Below are 17,334 nucleotides of genomic sequence, written 5' to 3'. Positions count from 1 at the left end.
GTCTCTGTTGAGCAGATGTCAATCCTGCCTCGCTTTTGCTTTGTTGCCTCTACCAAGATGATTTCCCGTTTCTCTCTTCACTAGAGCAGGCAGACACAGCCAACGCACATCAAGTGTCAAGAGACACGCTCTGCTGAGCTCAACGCTTGTGCAGATGCACATGTGCGACGAAGTCAACACACGTGCTTGTGGAGAGAAAGAAAGGGACTCCCAGGCGTGTGGAGCGACGGGGAGAAAGAGCGGGCGCTGAGGAACACAGTTTCAAACAGACTGTCTCCACACAAACAGGCACCTGTCTGCAGGTATCCTAGATCTTGATTCTTGAACTTGAGGAAACACGCGTCTGAGCAAAACTCCCAAACGCTTCCAGGAAAGACACAGGCTCTCCCACAAGCACACAAGTGTTTGCCCTCAGCTATACATCAGGGACAAGCTTGTGAAGAGATGCCCTGCTATTCTTTCGCCTTATGGCATCATGTGTTTCGTTTCTCTTGGAGATCGATTGTTAAACGTCTTTCCTCGGGCGACTGTGAAGCATTTGCCAGCGGAGGAGAAGTAGCACGGAGCAGCATTCAGTACTGCCTACGAGTGTCTTTGCTACCCTACTAGCGGAGCTCCAAGAACAGGCACACATCTTCAGGTACCTTCCAAATGTGGATTCCCCTGCAGCCCCGTAGGCGGGCGTGCAGTACGCCAACCATCAACGGACGTTTTTCCCCTCAAGCCTGTCAGGACGTTGCTCGTCCGTCTTTCCCTCAATAGATGGGAGTAGGCGCGCTTGCGGATGTGTGCATGTGTGTGGCCACGCGTTTGCTTAGGCATCAGTGTGTGAAAAGGTAGGTGCTTTTCTCTAGCTGCGTGTGCGTGCACGTGGTGCTGGGTGCACATCCCTGGGTGCTCGTGGAAAGGTTTCTGCATGGTTTTCGCTGAGGAATCGTGTGTGTGCACATGGACAAAGAGAAGGCGCAGCAACCAGGTTCCAGCGCCGAAGAAGGCAAAAGGCAAGGTTTCCGGCGCTATCTCCTTCACTCCCCAGTCCTAGTCGCGCAAAGCAAGCCGCTAAGCCGGCGACCGGCAAGAGAGCTACAACGAAGCATGCCGAACGGAGAAAATAGCAGCAGCTCATCTGTTCACACCTTGTTTCTGCCATGTGCTTGAACGCCAAGACGTTCGCGCTTCTGTGAGATGAAAGACGTCCTTCTGCATATGTGGTTGCTCACACCGGTGCACTTGTTAGTGTATCCATTCAGTCCTGGGCTGCGGGGCATTCAGAAGTGGCTCTGTGGAGACGTCTGCATAGAGGCAGCTGTCAGAACACGCACACTCGATTGTTCACCAAAACATATGCAGACGCGTCCTTAGCCTGTAGATTTGGATGCACAGAGTTCCCTGTGTTCGCAAGAGACAAGGGAATCGCGTCTGTACGCACAGAAGCAATAGCGGACCGTTTCCCTCGGAGCGAACGCGAAAGAGCCGTCTATATACTCGCAGACACGGGAACGTGCCTCAATGCGGTCACAGAGGCAGCAGCTTTTGCACAGATGCTCTGGTGATTCTGGCACTTTCCACGCACACTCCTGAAGGTCGCGCACACTGCTGTTCACTCGCTAAACGACCTCTTGGGAAACACGTCTCCGGTCGATGGACCGCTCAGATTGCTTCTCGTGTAACTGTGAACTGTGTCAGCGCAGGGAATCCGTCTCTGTTGAGCAGATGTCAATCCTGCCTCGCTTTTGCTTTGTTGCCTCTACCAAGATGATTTCCCGTTTCTCTCTTCACTGGAGCACGCAGACACAGCCAACGCACATCAAGTGTCAAGAGACACGCTCTGCTGAGCTCAACGCTTGTGCAGATGCACATGTGCGACGAAGTCAACACACGTGCTTGTGGAGAGAAAGAAAGGGACTCCCAGGCGTGTGGAGCGACGGGGAGAAAGAGCGGGCGCTGAGGAACACAGTTTCAAACAGACTGTCTCCACACAAACAGGCACCTGTCTGCAGGTATCCTAGATCTTGATTCTTGAACTTGAGGAAACACGCGTCTGAGCAAAACTCCCAAACGCTTCCAGGAAAGACACAGGCTCTCCCACAAGCACACAAGTGTTTGCCCTCAGCTATACATCAGGGACAAGCTTGTGAAGAGATGCCCTGCTATCCCTGGGTGCTCGTGGAAAGGTTTCTGCATGGTTTTCGCTGAGGAATCGTGTGTGTGCACATGGACAAAGAGAAGGCGCAGCAACCAGGTTCCAGCGCCGAAGAAGGCAAAAGGCAAGGTTTCCGGCGCTATCTCCTTCACTCCCCAGTCCTAGTCGCGCAAAGCAAGCCGCTAAGCCGGCGACCGGCAAGAGAGCTACAACGAAGCATGCCGAACGGAGAAAATAGCAGCAGCTCATCTGTTCACACCTTGTTTCTGCCATGTGCTTGAACGCCAAGACGTTCGCGCTTCTGTGAGATGAAAGACGTCCTTCTGCATATGTGGTTGCTCACACCGGTGCACTTGTTAGTGTATCCATTCAGTCCTGGGCTGCGGGGCATTCAGAAGTGGCTCTGTGGAGACGTCTGCATAGAGGCAGCTGTCAGAACACGCACACTCGATTGTTCACCAAAACATATGCAGACGCGTCCTTAGCCTGTAGATTTGGATGCACAGAGTTCCCTGTGTTCGCAAGAGACAAGGGAATCGCGTCTGTACGCACAGAAGCAATAGCGGACCGTTTCCCTCGGAGCGAACGCGAAAGAGCCGTCTATATACTCGCAGACACGGGAACGTGCCTCAATGCGGTCACAGAGGCAGCAGCTTTTGCACAGATGCTCTGGTGATTCTGGCACTTTCCACGCACACTCCTGAAGGTCGCGCACACTGCTGTTCACTCGCTAAACGACCTCTTGGGAAACACGTCTCCGGTCGATGGACCGCTCAGATTGCTTCTCGTGTAACTGTGAACTGTGTCAGCGCAGGGAATCCGTCTCTGTTGAGCAGATGTCAATCCTGCCTCGCTTTTGCTTTGTTGCCTCTACCAAGATGATTTCCCGTTTCTCTCTTCACTGGAGCACGCAGACACAGCCAACGCACATCAAGTGTCAAGAGACACGCTCTGCTGAGCTCAACGCTTGTGCAGATGCACATGTGCGACGAAGTCAACACACGTGCTTGTGGAGAGAAAGAAAGGGACTCCCAGGCGTGTGGAGCGACGGGGAGAAAGAGCGGGCGCTGAGGAACACAGTTTCAAACAGACTGTCTCCACACAAACAGGCACCTGTCTGCAGGTATCCTAGATCTTGATTCTTGAACTTGAGGAAACACGCGTCTGAGCAAAACTCCCAAACGCTTCCAGGAAAGACACAGGCTCTCCCACAAGCACACAAGTGTTTGCCCTCAGCTATAGATCAGGGACAAGCTTGTGAAGAGATGCCCTGCTATTCTTTCGCCTTATGGCATCATGTGTTTCGTTTCTCTTGGAGATCGATTGTTAAACGTCTTTCCTCGGGCGACTGTGAAGCATTTGCCAGCGGAGGAGAAGTAGCACGGAGCAGCATTCAGTACTGCCTACGAGTGTCTTTGCTACCCTACTAGCGGAGCTCCAAGAACAGGCACACATCTTCAGGTACCTTCCAAATGTGGATTCCCCTGCAGCCCCGTAGGCGGGCGTGCAGTACGCCAACCATCAACGGACGTTTTTCCCCTCAAGCCTGTCAGGACGTTGCTCGTCCGTCTTTCCCTCAATAGATGGGAGTAGGCGCGCTTGCGGATGTGTGCGTGTGTGTGGCCACGCGTTTGCTTAGGCATCAGTGTGTGAAAAGGTAGGTGCTTTTCTCTAGCTGCGTGTGCGTGCACGTGGTGCTGGGTGCACATCCCTGGGTGCTCGTGGAAAGGTTTCTGCATGGTTTTCGCTGAGGAATCGTGTGTGTGCACATGGACAAAGAGAAGGCGCAGCAACCAGGTTCCAGCGCCGAAGAAGGCAAAAGGCAAGGTTTCCGGCGCTATCTCCTTCACTCCCCAGTCCTAGTCGCGCAAAGCAAGCCGCTAAGCCGGCGACCGGCAAGAGAGCTACAACGAAGCATGCCGAACGGAGAAAATAGCAGCAGCTCATCTGTTCACACCTTGTTTCTGCCATGTGCTTGAACGCCAAGACGTTCGCGCTTCTGTGAGATGAAAGACGTCCTTCTGCATATGTGGTTGCTCACACCGGTGCACTTGTTAGTGTATCCATTCAGTCCTGGGCTGCGGGGCATTCAGAAGTGGCTCTGTGGAGACGTCTGCATAGAGGCAGCTGTCAGAACACGCACACTCGATTGTTCACCAAAACATATGCAGACGCGTCCTTAGCCTGTAGATTTGGATGCACAGAGTTCCCTGTGTTCGCAAGAGACAAGGGAATCGCGTCTGTACGCACAGAAGCAATAGCGGACCGTTTCCCTCGGAGCGAACGCGGAAGAGCCGTCTATGTACTCGCAGACACGGGAACGTGCCTCAATGCGGTCACAGAGGCAGCAGCTTTTGCACAGATGCTCTGGTGATTCTGGCACTTTCCAGGCACACTCCTGAAAGTCGCGCACACTGCTGTTCACTCGCTAAACGACCTCTTGGGAAACACGTCTCCGGTCGATGGACCGCTCAGATTGCTTCTCGTGTAACTGTGAACTGTGTCAGCGCAGGGAATCCGTCTCTGTTGAGCAGATGTCAATCCTGCCTCGCTTTTGCTTTGTTGCCTCTACCAAGATGATTTCCCGTTTCTCTCTTCACTAGAGCAGGTAGACACAGCCAACGCACATCAAGTGTCGAGACACGCTCTGCTGAGCTCAACGCTTGTGCAGATGCACATGTGCGACGAAGTCAACACACGTGCTTGTGGAGAGAAAGAAAGGGATTCCCAGGCGTGTGGAGTGACGGGGAGAAAGAGCGGGCGCTGAGGAACACAGTTTCAAACAGACTGTCTCCACACAAACAGGCACCTGTCTGCAGGTATCCTAGATCTTGATTCTTGAACTTGAGGAAACACGCGTCTGAGCAAAACTCCCAAACGCTTCCAGGAAAGACACAGGCTCTCCCACAAGCACACAAGTGTTTGCCCTCAGCTATAGATCAGGGACAAGCTTGTGAAGAGATGCCCTGCTATTCTTTCGCCTTATGGCATCATGTGTTTCGTTTCTCTTGGAGATCGATTGTTAAACGTCTTTCCTCGGGCGACTGTGAAGCATTTGCCACCGGAGGAGAAGTAGCACGGAGCAGCATTCAGTACTGCCTACGAGTGTCTTTGCTACCCTACTAGCGGAGCTCCAAGAACAGGCACACATCTTCAGGTACCTTCCAAATGTGGATTCCCCTGCAGCCCCGTAGGCGGGCGTGCAGTACGCCAACCATCAACGGACGTTTTTCCCCTCAAGCCTGTCAGGACGTTGCTCGTCCGTCTTTCCCTCAATAGATGGGAGTAGGCGCGCTTGCGGATGTGTGCGTGTGTGTGGCCACGCGTTTGCTTAGGCATCAGTGTGTGAAAAGGTAGGTGCTTTTCTCTAGCTGCGTGTGCGTGCACGTGGTGCTGGGTGCACATCCCTGGGTGCTCGTGGAAAGGTTTCTGCATGGTTTTCGCTGAGGAATCGTGTGTGTGCACATGGACAAAGAGAAGGCGCAGCAACCAGGTTCCAGCGCCGAAGAAGGCAAAAGGCAAGGTTTCCGGCGCTATCTCCTTCACTCCCCAGTCCTAGTCGCGCAAAGCAAGCCGCTAAGCCGGCGACCGGCAAGAGAGCTACAACGAAGCATGCCGAACGGAGAAAATAGCAGCAGCTCATCTGTTCACACCTTGTTTCTGCCATGTGCTTGAACGCCAAGACGTTCGCGCTTCTGTGAGATGAAAGACGTCCTTCTGCATATGTGGTTGCTCACACCGGTGCACTTGTTAGTGTATCCATTCAGTCCTGGGCTGCGGGGCATTCAGAAGTGGCTCTGTGGAGACGTCTGCATAGAGGCAGCTGTCAGAACACGCACACTCGATTGTTCACCAAAACATATGCAGACGCGTCCTTAGCCTGTAGATTTGGATGCACAGAGTTCCCTGTGTTCGCAAGAGACAAGGGAATCGCGTCTGTACGCACAGAAGCAATAGCGGACCGTTTCCCTCGGAGCGAACGCGGAAGAGCCGTCTATGTACTCGCAGACACGGGAACGTGCCTCAATGCGGTCACAGAGGCAGCAGCTTTTGCACAGATGCTCTGGTGATTCTGGCACTTTCCAGGCACACTCCTGAAAGTCGCGCACACTGCTGTTCACTCGCTAAACGACCTCTTGGGAAACACGTCTCCGGTCGATGGACCGCTCAGATTGCTTCTCGTGTAACTGTGAACTGTGTCAGCGCAGGGAATCCGTCTCTGTTGAGCAGATGTCAATCCTGCCTCGCTTTTGCTTTGTTGCCTCTACCAAGATGATTTCCCGTTTCTCTCTTCACTAGAGCAGGTAGACACAGCCAACGCACATCAAGTGTCGAGACACGCTCTGCTGAGCTCAACGCTTGTGCAGATGCACATGTGCGACGAAGTCAACACACGTGCTTGTGGAGAGAAAGAAAGGGATTCCCAGGCGTGTGGAGTGACGGGGAGAAAGAGCGGGCGCTGAGGAACACAGTTTCAAACAGACTGTCTCCACACAAACAGGCACCTGTCTGCAGGTATCCTAGATCTTGATTCTTGAACTTGAGGAAACACGCGTCTGAGCAAAACTCCCAAACGCTTCCAGGAAAGACACAGGCTCTCCCACAAGCACACAAGTGTTTGCCCTCAGCTATAGATCAGGGACAAGCTTGTGAAGAGATGCCCTGCTATTCTTTCGCCTTATGGCATCATGTGTTTCGTTTCTCTTGGAGATCGATTGTTAAACGTCTTTCCTCGGGCGACTGTGAAGCATTTGCCACCGGAGGAGAAGTAGCACGGAGCAGCATTCAGTACTGCCTACGAGTGTCTTTGCTACCCTACTAGCGGAGCTCCAAGAACAGGCACACATCTTCAGGTACCTTCCAAATGTGGATTCCCCTGCAGCCCCGTAGGCGGGCGTGCAGTACGCCAACCATCAACGGACGTTTTTCCCCTCAAGCCTGTCAGGACGTTGCTCGTCCGTCTTTCCCTCAATAGATGGGAGTAGGCGCGCTTGCGGATGTGTGCGTGTGTGTGGCCACGCGTTTGCTTAGGCATCAGTGTGTGAAAAGGTAGGTGCTTTTCTCTAGCTGCGTGTGCGTGCACGTGGTGCTGGGTGCACATCCCTGGGTGCTCGTGGAAAGGTTTCTGCATGGTTTTCGCTGAGGAATCGTGTGTGTGCACATGGACAAAGAGAAGGCGCAGCAACCAGGTTCCAGCGCCGAAGAAGGCAAAAGGCAAGGTTTCCGGCGCTATCTCCTTCACTCCCCAGTCCTAGTCGCGCAAAGCAAGCCGCTAAGCCGGCGACCGGCAAGAGAGCTACAACGAAGCATGCCGAACGGAGAAAATAGCAGCAGCTCATCTGTTCACACCTTGTTTCTGCCATGTGCTTGAACGCCAAGACGTTCGCGCTTCTGTGAGATGAAAGACGTCCTTCTGCATATGTGGTTGCTCACACCGGTGCACTTGTTAGTGTATCCATTCAGTCCTGGGCTGCGGGGCATTCAGAAGTGGCTCTGTGGAGACGTCTGCATAGAGGCAGCTGTCAGAACACGCACACTCGATTGTTCACCAAAACATATGCAGACGCGTCCTTAGCCTGTAGATTTGGATGCACAGAGTTCCCTGTGTTCGCAAGAGACAAGGGAATCGCGTCTGTACGCACAGAAGCAATAGCGGACCGTTTCCCTCGGAGCGAACGCGGAAGAGCCGTCTATGTACTCGCAGACACGGGAACGTGCCTCAATGCGGTCACAGAGGCAGCAGCTTTTGCACAGATGCTCTGGTGATTCTGGCACTTTCCAGGCACACTCCTGAAAGTCGCGCACACTGCTGTTCACTCGCTAAACGACCTCTTGGGAAACACGTCTCCGGTCGATGGACCGCTCAGATTGCTTCTCGTGTAACTGTGAACTGTGTCAGCGCAGGGAATCCGTCTCTGTTGAGCAGATGTCAATCCTGCCTCGCTTTTGCTTTGTTGCCTCTACCAAGATGATTTCCCGTTTCTCTCTTCACTAGAGCAGGTAGACACAGCCAACGCACATCAAGTGTCGAGACACGCTCTGCTGAGCTCAACGCTTGTGCAGATGCACATGTGCGACGAAGTCAACACACGTGCTTGTGGAGAGAAAGAAAGGGATTCCCAGGCGTGTGGAGTGACGGGGAGAAAGAGCGGGCGCTGAGGAACACAGTTTCAAACAGACTGTCTCCACACAAACAGGCACCTGTCTGCAGGTATCCTAGATCTTGATTCTTGAACTTGAGGAAACACGCGTCTGAGCAAAACTCCCAAACGCTTCCAGGAAAGACACAGGCTCTCCCACAAGCACACAAGTGTTTGCCCTCAGCTATAGATCAGGGACAAGCTTGTGAAGAGATGCCCTGCTATTCTTTCGCCTTATGGCATCATGTGTTTCGTTTCTCTTGGAGATCGATTGTTAAACGTCTTTCCTCGGGCGACTGTGAAGCATTTGCCACCGGAGGAGAAGTAGCACGGAGCAGCATTCAGTACTGCCTACGAGTGTCTTTGCTACCCTACTAGCGGAGCTCCAAGAACAGGCACACATCTTCAGGTACCTTCCAAATGTGGATTCCCCTGCAGCCCCGTAGGCGGGCGTGCAGTACGCCAACCATCAACGGACGTTTTTCCCCTCAAGCCTGTCAGGACGTTGCTCGTCCGTCTTTCCCTCAATAGATGGGAGTAGGCGCGCTTGCGGATGTGTGCGTGTGTGTGGCCACGCGTTTGCTTAGGCATCAGTGTGTGAAAAGGTAGGTGCTTTTCTCTAGCTGCGTGTGCGTGCACGTGATGCTGGGTGCACATCCCTGGGTGCTCGTGGAAAGGTTTCTGCATGGTTTTCGCTGAGGAATCGTGTGTGTGCACATGGACAAAGAGAAGGCGCAGCAACCAGGTTCCAGCGCCGAAGAAGGCAAAAGGCAAGGTTTCCGGCGCTATCTCCTTCACTCCCCAGTCCTAGTCGCGCAAAGCAAGCCGCTAAGCCGGCGACCGGCAAGAGAGCTACAACGAAGCATGCCGAACGGAGAAAATAGCAGCAGCTCATCTGTTCACACCTTGTTTCTGCCATGTGCTTGAACGCCAAGACGTTCGCGCTTCTGTGAGATGAAAGACGTCCTTCTGCATATGTGGTTGCTCACACCGGTGCACTTGTTAGTGTATCCATTCAGTCCTGGGCTGCGGGGCATTCAGAAGTGGCTCTGTGGAGACGTCTGCATAGAGGCAGCTGTCAGAACACGCACACTCGATTGTTCACCAAAACATATGCAGACGCGTCCTTAGCCTGTAGATTTGGATGCACAGAGTTCCCTGTGTTCGCAAGAGACAAGGGAATCGCGTCTGTACGCACAGAAGCAATAGCGGACCGTTTCCCTCGGAGCGAACGCGAAAGAGCCGTCTATGTACTCGGAGACACGGGAACGTGCCTCAATGCGGTCACAGAGGCAGCAGCTTTTGCACAGATGCTCTGGTGATTCTGGCACTTTCCACGCACACTCCTGAAAGTCGCGCACACTGCTGTTCACTCGCTAAACGACCTCTTGGGAAACACATCTCCGGTCGATGGACCGCTCAGATTGCTTCTCGTGTAACTGTGAACTGTGTCAGCGCAGGGAATCCGTCTCTGTTGAGCAGATGTCAATCCTGCCTCGCTTTTGCTTTGTTGCCTCTACCAAGATGATTTCCCGTTTCTCTCTTCACTAGAGCAGGTAGACACAGCCAACGCACATCAAGTGTCGAGACACGCTCTGCTGAGCTCAACGCTTGTGCAGATGCACATGTGCGACGAAGTCAACACACGTGCTTGTGGAGAGAAAGAAAGGGATTCCCAGGCGTGTGGAGTGACGGGGAGAAAGAGCGGGCGCTGAGGAACACAGTTTCAAACAGACTGTCTCCACACAAACAGGCACCTGTCTGCAGGTATCCTAGATCTTGATTCTTGAACTTGAGGAAACACGCGTCTGAGCAAAACTCCCAAACGCTTCCAGGAAAGACACAGGCTCTCCCACAAGCACACAAGTGTTTGCCCTCAGCTATAGATCAGGGACAAGCTTGTGAAGAGATGCCCTGCTATTCTTTCGCCTTATGGCATCATGTGTTTCGTTTCTCTTGGAGATCGATTGTTAAACGTCTTTCCTCGGGCGACTGTGAAGCATTTGCCACCGGAGGAGAAGTAGCACGGAGCAGCATTCAGTACTGCCTACGAGTGTCTTTGCTACCCTACTAGCGGAGCTCCAAGAACAGGCACACATCTTCAGGTACCTTCCAAATGTGGATTCCCCTGCAGCCCCGTAGGCGGGCGTGCAGTACGCCAACCATCAACGGACGTTTTTCCCCTCAAGCCTGTCAGGACGTTGCTCGTCCGTCTTTCCCTCAATAGATGGGAGTAGGCGCGCTTGCGGATGTGTGCGTGTGTGTGGCCACGCGTTTGCTTAGGCATCAGTGTGTGAAAAGGTAGGTGCTTTTCTCTAGCTGCGTGTGCGTGCACGTGGTGCTGGGTGCACATCCCTGGGTGCTCGTGGAAAGGTTTCTGCATGGTTTTCGCTGAGGAATCGTGTGTGTGCACATGGACAAAGAGAAGGCGCAGCAACCAGGTTCCAGCGCCGAAGAAGGCAAAAGGCAAGGTTTCCGGCGCTATCTCCTTCACTCCCCAGTCCTAGTCGCGCAAAGCAAGCCGCTAAGCCGGCGACCGGCAAGAGAGCTACAACGAAGCATGCCGAACGGAGAAAATAGCAGCAGCTCATCTGTTCACACCTTGTTTCTGCCATGTGCTTGAACGCCAAGACGTTCGCGCTTCTGTGAGATGAAAGACGTCCTTCTGCATATGTGGTTGCTCACACCGGTGCACTTGTTAGTGTATCCATTCAGTCCTGGGCTGCGGGGCATTCAGAAGTGGCTCTGTGGAGACGTCTGCATAGAGGCAGCTGTCAGAACACGCACACTCGATTGTTCACCAAAACATATGCAGACGCGTCCTTAGCCTGTAGATTTGGATGCACAGAGTTCCCTGTGTTCGCAAGAGACAAGGGAATCGCGTCTGTACGCACAGAAGCAATAGCGGACCGTTTCCCTCGGAGCGAACGCGAAAGAGCCGTCTATGTACTCGGAGACACGGGAACGTGCCTCAATGCGGTCACAGAGGCAGCAGCTTTTGCACAGATGCTCTGGTGATTCTGGCACTTTCCACGCACACTCCTGAAAGTCGCGCACACTGCTGTTCACTCGCTAAACGACCTCTTGGGAAACACATCTCCGGTCGATGGACCGCTCAGATTGCTTCTCGTGTAACTGTGAACTGTGTCAGCGCAGGGAATCCGTCTCTGTTGAGCAGATGTCAATCCTGCCTCGCTTTTGCTTTGTTGCCTCTACCAAGATGATTTCCCGTTTCTCTCTTCACTGGAGCACGCAGACACAGCCAACGCACATCAAGTGTCAAGAGACACACTCTGCTGAGCTCAACGCTTGTGCAGATGCACATGTGCGACGAAGTCAACACACGTGCTTGTGGAGAGAAAGAAAGGGACTCCCAGGCGTGTGGAGCGACGGGGAGAAAGAGCGGGCGCTGAGGAACACAGTTTCAAACAGACTGTCTCCACACAAACAGGCACCTGTCTGCAGGTATCCTAGATCTTGATTCTTGAACTTGAGGAAACACGCGTCTGAGCAAAACTCCCAAACGCTTCCAGGAAAGACACAGGCTCTCCCACAAGCACACAAGTGTTTGCCCTCAGCTATAGATCAGGGACAAGCTTGTGAAGAGATGCCCTGCTATTCTTTCGCCTTATGGCATCATGTGTTTCGTTTCTCTTGGAGATCGATTGTTAAACGTCTTTCCTCGGGCGACTGTGAAGCATTTGCCAGCGGAGGAGAAGTAGCACGGAGCAGCATTCAGTACTGCCTACGAGTGTCTTTGCTACCCTACTAGCGGAGCTCCAAGAACAGGCACACATCTTCAGGTACCTTCCAAATGTGGATTCCCCTGCAGCCCCGTAGGCGGGCGTGCAGTACGCCAACCATCAACGGACGTTTTTCCCCTCAAGCCTGTCAGGACGTTGCTCGTCCGTCTTTCCCTCAATAGATGGGAGTAGGCGCGCTTGCGGATGTGTGCGTGTGTGTGGCCACGCGTTTGCTTAGGCATCAGTGTGTGAAAAGGTAGGTGCTTTTCTCTAGCTGCGTGTGCGTGCACGTGGTGCTGGGTGCACATCCCTGGGTGCTCGTGGAAAGGTTTCTGCATGGTTTTCGCTGAGGAATCGTGTGTGTGCACATGGACAAAGAGAAGGCGCAGCAACCAGGTTCCAGCGCCGAAGAAGGCAAAAGGCAAGGTTTCCGGCGCTATCTCCTTCACTCCCCAGTCCTAGTCGCGCAAAGCAAGCCGCTAAGCCGGCGACCGGCAAGAGAGCTACAACGAAGCATGCCGAACGGAGAAAATAGCAGCAGCTCATCTGTTCACACCTTGTTTCTGCCATGTGCTTGAACGCCAAGACGTTCGCGCTTCTGTGAGATGAAAGACGTCCTTCTGCATATGTGGTTGCTCACACCGGTGCACTTGTTAGTGTATCCATTCAGTCCTGGGCTGCGGGGCATTCAGAAGTGGCTCTGTGGAGACGTCTGCATAGAGGCAGCTGTCAGAACACGCACACTCGATTGTTCACCAAAACATATGCAGACGCGTCCTTAGCCTGTAGATTTGGATGCACAGAGTTCCCTGTGTTCGCAAGAGACAAGGGAATCGCGTCTGTACGCACAGAAGCAATAGCGGACCGTTTCCCTCGGAGCGAACGCGGAAGAGCCGTCTATATACTCGCAGACACGGGAACGTGCCTCAATGCGGTCACAGAGGCAGCAGCTTTTGCACAGATGCTCTGGTGATTCTGGCACTTTCCACGCACACTCCTGAAGGTCGCGCACACTGCTGTTCACTCGCTAAACGACCTCTTGGGAAACACGTCTCCGGTCGATGGACCGCTCAGATTGCTTCTCGTGTAACTGTGAACTGTGTCAGCGCAGGGAATCCGTCTCTGTTGAGCAGATGTCAATCCTGCCTCGCTTTTGCTTTGTTGCCTCTACCAAGATGATTTCCCGTTTCTCTCTTCACTGGAGCACGCAGACACAGCCAACGCACATCAAGTGTCAAGAGACACGCTCTGCTGAGCTCAACGCTTGTGCAGATGCACATGTGCGACGAAGTCAACACACGTGCTTGTGGAGAGAAAGAAAGGGACTCCCAGGCGTGTGGAGCGACGGGGAGAAAGAGCGGGCGCTGAGGAACACAGTTTCAAACAGACTGTCTCCACACAAACAGGCACCTGTCTGCAGGTATCCTAGATCTTGATTCTTGAACTTGAGGAAACACGCGTCTGAGCAAAACTCCCAAACGCTTCCAGGAAAGACACAGGCTCTCCCACAAGCACACAAGTGTTTGCCCTCAGCTATAGATCAGGGACAAGCTTGTGAAGAGATGCCCTGCTATTCTTTCGCCTTATGGCATCATGTGTTTCGTTTCTCTTGGAGATCGATTGTTAAACGTCTTTCCTCGGGCGACTGTGAAGCATTTGCCAGCGGAGGAGAAGTAGCACGGAGCAGCATTCAGTACTGCCTACGAGTGTCTTTGCTACCCTACTAGCGGAGCTCCAAGAACAGGCACACATCTTCAGGTACCTTCCAAATGTGGATTCCCCTGCAGCCCCGTAGGCGGGCGTGCAGTACGCCAACCATCAACGGACGTTTTTCCCCTCAAGCCTGTCAGGACGTTGCTCGTCCGTCTTTCCCTCAATAGATGGGAGTAGGCGCGCTTGCGGATGTGTGCGTGTGTGTGGCCACGCGTTTGCTTAGGCATCAGTGTGTGAAAAGGTAGGTGCTTTTCTCTAGCTGCGTGTGCGTGCACGTGGTGCTGGGTGCACATCCCTGGGTGCTCGAGGTAAGGTTTCTGCATGGTTTTCGCTGAGGAATCGTGTGTGTGCACATGGACAAAGAGAAGGCGCAGCAACCAGGTTCCAGCGCCGAAGAAGGCAAAAGGCAAGGTTTCCGGCGCTATCTCCTTCACTCCCCAGTCCTAGTCGCGCAAAGCAAGCCGCTAAGCCGGCGACCGGCAAGAGAGCTACAACGAAGCATGCCGAACGGAGAAAATAGCAGCAGCTCATCTGTTCACACCTTGTTTCTGCCATGTGCTTGAACGCCAAGACGTTCGCGCTTCTGTGAGATGAAAGACGTCCTTCTGCATATGTGGTTGCTCACACCGGTGCACTTGTTAGTGTATCCATTCAGTCCTGGGCTGCGGGGCATTCTGAAGTGGCTCTGTGGAGACGTCTGCATAGAGGCAGCTGTCAGAACACGCACACTCGATTGTTCACCAAAACATATGCAGACGCGTCCTTAGCCTGTAGATTTGGATGCACAGAGTTCCCTGTGTTCGCAAGAGACAAGGGAATCGCGTCTGTACGCACAGAAGCAATAGCGGACCGTTTCCCTCGGAGCGAACGCGAAAGAGCCGTCTATATACTCGCAGACACGGGAACGTGCCTCAATGCGGTCACAGAGGCAGCAGCTTTTGCACAGATGCTCTGGTGATTCTGGCACTTTCCAGGCACACTCCTGAAAGTCGCGCACACTGCTGTTCACTCGCTAAACGACCTCTTGGGAAACACGTCTCCGGTCGATGGACCGCTCAGATTGCTTCTCGTGTAACTGTGAACTGTGTCAGCGCAGGGAATCCGTCTCTGTTGAGCAGATGTCAATCCTGCCTCGCTTTTGCTTTGTTGCCTCTACCAAGATGATTTCCCGTTTCTCTCTTCACTGGAGCACGCAGACACAGCCAACGCACATCAAGTGTCAAGAGACACGCTCTGCTGAGCTCAACGCTTGTGCAGATGCACATGTGCGACGAAGTCAACACACGTGCTTGTGGAGAGAAAGAAAGGGACTCCCAGGCGTGTGGAGCGACGGGGAGAAAGAGCGGGCGCTGAGGAACACAGTTTCAAACAGACTGTCTCCACACAAACAGGCACCTGTCTGCAGGTATCCTAGATCTTGATTCTTGAACTTGAGGAAACACGCGTCTGAGCAAAACTGCCAAACGCTTCCAGGAAAGACACAGGCTCTCCCACAAGCACACAAGTGTTTGCCCTCAGCTATAGATCAGGGACAAGCTTGTGAAGAGATGCCCTGCTATTCTTTCGCCTTATGGCATCATGTGTTTCGTTTCTCTTGGAGATCGATTGTTAAACGTCTTTCCTCGGGCGACTGTGAAGCATTTGCCAGCGGAGGAGAAGTAGCACGGAGCAGCATTCAGTACTGCCTACGAGTGTCTTTGCTACCCTACTAGCGGAGCTCCAAGAACAGGCACACATCTTCAGGTACCTTCCAAATGTGGATTCCCCTGCAGCCCCGTAGGCGGGCGTGCAGTACGCCAACCATCAACGGACGTTTTTCCCCTCAAGCCTGTCAGGACGTTGCTCGTCCGTCTTTCCCTCAATAGATGGGAGTAGGCGCGCTTGCGGATGTGTGCGTGTGTGTGGCCACGCGTTTGCTTAGGCATCAGTGTGTGAAAAGGTAGGTGCTTTTCTCTAGCTGCGTGTGCGTGCACGTGGTGCTGGGTGCACATCCCTGGGTGCTCGAGGTAAGGTTTCTGCATGGTTTTCGCTGAGGAATCGTGTGTGTGCACATGGACAAAGAGAAGGCGCAGCAACCAGGTTCCAGCGCCGAAGAAGGCAAAAGGCAAGGTTTCCGGCGCTATCTCCTTCACTCCCCAGTCCTAGTCGCGCAAAGCAAGCCGCTAAGCCGGCGACCGGCAAGAGAGCTACAACGAAGCATGCCGAACGGAGAAAATAGCAGCAGCTCATCTGTTCACACCTTGTTTCTGCCATGTGCTTGAACGCCAAGACGTTCGCGCTTCTGTGAGATGAAAGACGTCCTTCTGCATATGTGGTTGCTCACACCGGTGCACTTGTTAGTGTATCCATTCAGTCCTGGGCTGCGGGGCATTCAGAAGTGGCTCTGTGGAGACGTCTGCATAGAGGCAGCTGTCAGAACACGCACACTCGATTGTTCACCAAAACATATGCAGACGCGTCCTTAGCCTGTAGATTTGGATGCACAGAGTTCCCTGTGTTCGCAAGAGACAAGGGAATCGCGTCTGTACGCACAGAAGCAATAGCGGACCGTTTCCCTCGGAGCGAACGCGAAAGAGCCGTCTATATACTCGCAGACACGGGAACGTGCCTCAATGCGGTCACAGAGGCAGCAGCTTTTGCACAGATGCTCTGGTGATTCTGGCACTTTCCACGCACACTCCTGAAAGTCGCGCACACTGCTGTTCACTCGCTAAACGACCTCTTGGGAAACACGTCTCCGGTCGATGGACCGCTCAGATTGCTTCTCGTGTAACTGTGAACTGTGTCAGCGCAGGGAATCCGTCTCTGTTGAGCAGATGTCAATCCTGCCTCGCTTTTGCTTTGTTGCCTCTACCAAGATGATTTCCCGTTTCTCTCTTCACTGGAGCACGCAGACACAGCCAACGCACATCAAGTGTCAAGAGACACGCTCTGCTGAGCTCAACGCTTGTGCAGATGCACATGTGCGACGAAGTCAACACACGTGCTTGTGGAGAGAAAGAAAGGGACTCCCAGGCGTGTGGAGCGACGGGGAGAAAGAGCGGGCGCTGAGGAACACAGTTTCAAACAGACTGTCTCCACACAAACAGGCACCTGTCTGCAGGTATCCTAGATCTTGATTCTTGAACTTGAGGAAACACGCGTCTGAGCAAAACTCCCAAACGCTTCCAGGAAAGACACAGGCTCTCCCACAAGCACACAAGTGTTTGCCCTCAGCTATAGATCAGGGACAAGCTTGTGAAGAGATGCCCTGCTATTCTTTCGCCTTATGGCATCATGTGTTTCGTTTCTCTTGGAGATCGATTGTTAAACGTCTTTCCTCGGGCGACTGTGAAGCATTTGCCACCGGAGGAGAAGTAGCACGGAGCAGCATTCAGTACTGCCTACGAGTGTCTTTGCTACCCTACTAGCGGAGCTCCAAGAACAGGCACACATCTTCAGGTACCTTCCAAATATGGATTCCCCTGCAGCCCCGTAGGCGGGCGTGCAGTACGCCAACCATCAACGGACGTTTTTCCCCTCAAGCCTGTCAGGACGTTGCTCGTCCGTCTTTCCCTCAATAGATGGGAGTAGGCGCGCTTGCGGATGTGTGCGT

The sequence above is a fragment of the Patagioenas fasciata genome, chromosome Z, assembly GCF_037038585.1.
Source record: "Patagioenas fasciata isolate bPatFas1 chromosome Z, bPatFas1.hap1, whole genome shotgun sequence".
NCBI classification, from domain to species: domain Eukaryota; kingdom Metazoa; phylum Chordata; class Aves; order Columbiformes; family Columbidae; genus Patagioenas; species Patagioenas fasciata.
This window is presented reverse-complemented; position numbering follows the sequence as displayed.